Source organism: Micrasema longulum, unplaced genomic scaffold, assembly GCF_059751315.1.
Source record: "Micrasema longulum isolate JH-2025_06_02 unplaced genomic scaffold, ASM5975131v1 h1tg000886l, whole genome shotgun sequence".
In the NCBI taxonomy this organism is placed as follows: domain Eukaryota; kingdom Metazoa; phylum Arthropoda; class Insecta; order Trichoptera; family Brachycentridae; genus Micrasema; species Micrasema longulum.
In genome coordinates, this window is record NW_028278077.1 from 485,504 (window position 1) to 491,503 (window position 6,000).

The following is a 6,000-nucleotide window of genomic DNA, read 5'->3' on the forward strand; positions in this document are numbered from 1 at the left end:
GAATCAATGCAGTGCCCTATCCACCACTGCTTGTGGACAGTGTTATGACGGTGAATTGCTCCAAACGAGACTACTTATATCATAAGCAAACTACTATTATTTATTTTTTTAATTAAAAAAATGTACGTATATAATAAAAAACTAAAGACACTGCCTAGCATTTTATTAAAATATTTACATTATCAGATGATTATCTTTCTTCAATAAGCAAGCTCATTGGTTTTTTAAATATTTTTTTGTTTATAAACTAACAAGCTAAGCCAAAAAAAAGTTTTTTGTTAATATGTATCGTATTATCATTGCTAATAAAACTCAGCTAAAATCAAGTGAGGGTTATCACCAGAATCCTTACAGAACACTGCAGATCAAACAAACACCTTGCTAGAATGAACCTTTCTGAAACTTCTAGGTGTAGGTTCTGCAGTGCATATGAAGAAACACCTGTACATCATAAAAGGGGCTTCATCCTCGGGAGATCACTGGTTAAACCTGAGGATATGAAAGAGCTCGCCCCTTACCTAATATTCTGATAATTTACGGATCTGGGCATAGAGGGGGGTTTTAGCGAAATGTAAACTCTCGCCTTCCAGGCAGTAGCCAAGGTCTTTATAGACCCGGGCTTGGAGGGCGAAAACTATTCGCAGGAACCCGTCACAATAGATTTTCACAGGTCGCAGTGACGTCAGGAGCTTGAATAGCACTGACCCCCACCTCTAAGAATAAGAATAAGAATTATCATTTCTTTTACCCGTGACGTCACAAGTTCAAGTCAAACGACTACACTATACTAAAAAACGAAACTAAACAATTTTCCTAACTCATGTCTTTTTTGGAGTTCACACCCCAAAAGTCTATCACAAAACATAACAACGCTTTGATTGATTGAATATTGTTCACCAGAACCTGTGACTTTTCAACGTAGTTCAGTTTTATTAAAAGCATTTTTATCAATGTTTACATACATTTTTTAAGAAAGTTTGCCGTACAGTTAAATGTTCTTATTTTTACCGCGTTTAAGAAAACATTTTTAATATCCAATTTGCCGTGACTCTTAATATCCTCATTCAGCAGTAGTTTTACAGTACAATTTCCTGGCCAGTATTTCCGTTCATTGATACAGCATACGCGAGCAATATTTTGTCCCCGTTCGCACATACCCGTACTTAAGTGTCGTTTGATCAAAAATGTGTTTCAAGCGCTGGTATTTCTACATCTGTTTACAATCTTGTTGTTTAACTAGTCGCTTCTTTGATACCTATTGATTTTTCAACTATGAAATTATAATTCCGTATTTGTAATGAATTCTTGGCATTTTCTAATATGGTCTGTTTTAAAACCTTCATGAAATACCGATAAAAATGTAATTAATCGATTTATTTTACATAAAATTCTGCAATATAGCGTATGTTATACACATACGCTGTCTTGCTGACCACTTTGACCACTGACCACTTTACACACTGTGTAACATTCACCATTCTGCCCATGTTTAAACATCCAAATTTCCTCAACTCTTCCATCTGTTGACTTTTGTGAAGTAAAAGAGCTGAAACCTTTATCACGTGGGTGAGATTCATCCGGCTTAACTAAAGCACCAATTATGTAACGCCTGAAAACAATTTTCCAATTATAATTTTAATGAATAACTTCCAATTAAATTCCAAATTTTGTTACTATGCACACGTAAACATTATTCTCTACCTTCCGTTACAAATACAAGAGTTACTAGATACTCCACCCTGATACTGCAAAATTTTTTTTTTTTAAATACAACCTTGGGTCAAACTACTTTACTACTATTTTATATAGTAATTACCCACAAGGATAATTACTATTTAAAATTCTCAACAATCTCACAATATAAAATTGCTATTAAGAAATGGATAGTGGAGGTGGGTTGCGCACGGATCGATGAGTGGATCAAGCTAAATAGGTAAAATGTATGCACTGTTTATGAATTTTTTTAATTGGTCCATATAAATTGGTTATGTTTATTATGAATATTTTTGTTTTTTATTGTTTATTATGTTCATTATTATTAGGTTAATTGGATTAATTACGTATTTTTTTATTGTTATTATTATGTTAAATAGCTAATCTTAGGCATGTTTCAAATTTTATAAAATGTTTCCCTCGGCACGGGACATTCCAGTGAGAGAACATTATTCTGTATAAAAAAAAAATACAAACAATATAAAAGTATAAATAAATAAATATTAAAATCAATTAAACATGAATAACTTCCTAGGGAGGAAATCCAGCCGGCCTGCAAGCATTTGGACATACTAAAACACTGTTGTATAATTTTTTACTTAAATTTACGTACATTGTCATTAAATAAGCCTCAATTAATCTTTTATATAGATACGTGAAAAAACTATAAAAATACTCGATAACACATTGTTTATTGCATAAAATCAAAGCGTGAGTACAAAATGTAATCTTAAGATAACGTTGTCAACTAAAGATACGTGTTTAAAATACAGTTTATATTACTTAGATTCTAGTGCTAATATTTTTTTTAATATAAATCTTTTAAATCTTGAAATAGGTCACACAAAAACATATTCTTATATTTGCTCTAGTAAAAACATTTTACATATTATGTAGATCTGTACCGTTCGAACCGTCATGCATCAGTAGGGTCGCAGTGCGTCATATCTTGGAAGGTGTGATTCTCTAAAATGCTGTGAACGCCTAGTTGCATTCCACCGGCCACAATACTGACTAGTCCAACTTGTTAGCGTCCATTTCGCGAACCCCGGGCAATGTGATCACACTCATAACGGTGTGATCATAGCAGATAGCGAGGGGATAAAAGGCGAGTTTCTGGCGCCTCCAAACCAGAACCAACCAGCTAAGGGAAGATAGCCCCGACAGATAAATCCACCTAAGAAAGCAACGGGAAACCACTCTGGTCATCTTTTCCCAGGAATCGCTATGGCGAATCATCCTCAATCGTCATCAACATCCAATAAGCAGTTGTCTTGGCTGCGGAGTAGTGCAGAATTGAGATGCTTTCGCTGGAGTGATCGCAAACGTCGGGGGGTCCTGATAAGGTACCGCTAAAAGAAGAAGTACCATAAAGGATAAACCGCGGGAATCACATCGAACGAAATGTTTACGAAACGAAATTTTGTTATTGTGCAATTTCCAAAACATATTTTTTTAAACCAAATGAGCTAATTTCTATCTATAAAGAACCTAAAATGTATAAAAATGATAATTTTAATAATAATGCTACATTTTCAAATGGCATATCTGTTTTATGACAAGATCGGGACCTCAAGAATCTTAAACGAACTCGCTACTATACAAGACAGACTTATCTTTGCCCAATTTCCTTTTATAGGGTTTCACCTGTTGTTAACCATCGAGTCAAGAACATTTATCCAGTGTACAGGTTCTAATTCACATGCATAACTCATCCTCTCGGACACGGATTAAAAGAAAATACACCTGTAGGATTCATAGTCCACAATCGATGACACACACGTGCTAAAACATTTCACCTGAAATAGTCTGATGAACGAAGAAAGCAATGTCATCATTTTCTATAGAATCCAATACAACCTACAATGCAATTTTAGAATTTAGAATCTAGAACAGTTAGCTGTATTGCATATAAAATCGGGAGCATCGTTATGCATTACATTCACATCGTTCCGACCACAAAAAAAAGAACTGCAAAGGAATGTGGGCTGTAAAGGGACCACAGAACGAAGTCAACATCAGTCAGCCCAACAATTTCAGTTCAGTTCCAGCATGTAGTTTAAGTGCAGTCTCTTCAACCCATCATTGCCGCTACGCTCATGTTACACAACCAAGTGCTGTATCTTATTTGCCATGCAATAAATGCGCATTAAACAGCCATCTCGTGTCTTCTCTGTCAATCTCTAACTGAGGTAGGAGCTCCAACCTTCAACAACTGAATCCTACACGCCTAAAAAAAATCTAACCATATTTGTGCTCCTTAGGTATGTCGAGATCCGTGCATTATGTATGTCTGAGATAAGTATTATTTACAAAACCAAGGAAGGAGATGTAGAATACGAGAAAGACCGAGAAAGACATGCCATGCCTAAATCCAACAAATACTTGAAAGTTAAAAAAATATACATTTGTATGTAGAGCAGTGTTTTTCAACCTGTTTGAATACGCAACCTTCTAATGAAACGAAAAATGGCCATCTATGCCCCCGTCCAAAAAAAAAAATAAAAGCTCGTATTTAAAAGCCAAGTGGGTTAAAAATCTAACACAACCAGCTGCTTAAACAGTTTCACAAAAACAAAATCAACTGTTTCTGTATTTTTAAACCACTTTTATATATTTTTTTTAAATTTGGCACCTCTCCTCGCCCTACGACCCCCTAACAAGGCTTAAAAAAAACATTGATGCAAAGTAAGCGAGGTCTGAATACCAAGATAGAGTGAACTGGCGTTCTATCATCTTTTTCTACTGAAACGGGAAAGTTCTTTATCAATATTATTATCCGTTTTCCAAACCCAGTGGTGCATAGGGCACTACATTTGTAAACCAAATGCAGCGTATTTCGATCATCTATATCTTTGAACCTGGATTGGATTGGATTTTTTACAAGCTTTAAAATCAATATTTTACTAAATGTTATTGTATATTTGCAAATAATTACTTTCCGACTTTTATATGTCTACCGGTTTCGAGACATACCCGTCTCTTCATCAGGACACCAATCAAACCAACATGCAAAACCTACTATACACCTTTGTTGCACAAAAATATAAAACTAAACGACATACATTTTAATAAGCACATGCACTGATTAGGACAAAAATGCACTGATTAAATAACAAAAATATTATATGTTTTTGAGAAAAAGTCGAAAAAAGCTGGAGGAGGGGAAGGGGCTGAGCTTTTAGGTTTATGGTGACCATTACAGTTGAATATCATATAACGGACTGCATTGAAAGGTTTTTTGATTATTGATCAAAGGAACATTATTTTTTAAAGCTTTTCTAATGTGAAATATTTCTATGTTATTTACTTTTAACCCTTTATTATTTGTATGTAAGATTTTGACTCCTGTCTTTTTATTTAAGTCATGATTTAAATTGATTTTGTGATTTGGGAATTCGCCGTAATTATTATTGTGAAGACACTTCATATGTTCTTTATTATTTGTATTTAAGATTTTAACTCCTGTATTTTTATTAAAGTTATGATTAAAAATTGATTAGGTAATTTGCGAATTCAGAGAAATTATTATTGTGAAGACACCTCATATGTTCTTTAACCCGGATATCAAGGTGAAGGTGTAAAGTGGGTTTTGCATGTTTGTTTAATTGGTGTCCTGACAAAGAGACGGGCACGTCTTGAAACCGGTAGACACAGAAAAGTCGGTAAATGGTAATATACAAATATTACCATTTAAGAATGGTAGGCGAACGTGCAGACCACTCTAACACTAAGCGAACTTATCTCCACTCGATTTCCTTATTAAAGAATTTTACTTAAGAGCGCCATCGAGTCAAAAACACTTGTCCACGGTTCCGATACTATTTCACGTACAGAGTTATATTTTTCATCCTCATGAACACAGAACTGTGTATTTATACTAGCGGACTCGACAGACGTTGTCCTGCCCGAAAGTAGGCAAAAGACTTTTTATTGATTAGTAGGTACTTGTTTATGGTTAAATTCCAAAACATAAAATAATTCATTTTCAAATATAGAATTCTTTTTGCAAATGTCAAACTCGGCTCTTCTTACCAACAGGGGTGCATATTATTTATGAATGTGATTTTTAAAATGTATTTAATATCAGCTAATAATATTTTATCATTACCAAAAATCCAATAAAAAGAAATAAATGGGAAAAAATTATAAGGAATGTTAGGAAAAAATCTGATTGGGATCCGTAAAAAGCGAATGTTGTTTGTAAACATTCAGAAACAAACAATTTTGAACACAAAAAAATTCAAGCTTTCCATTTTTTTATATGCATTCTCGTTGAATGTAACC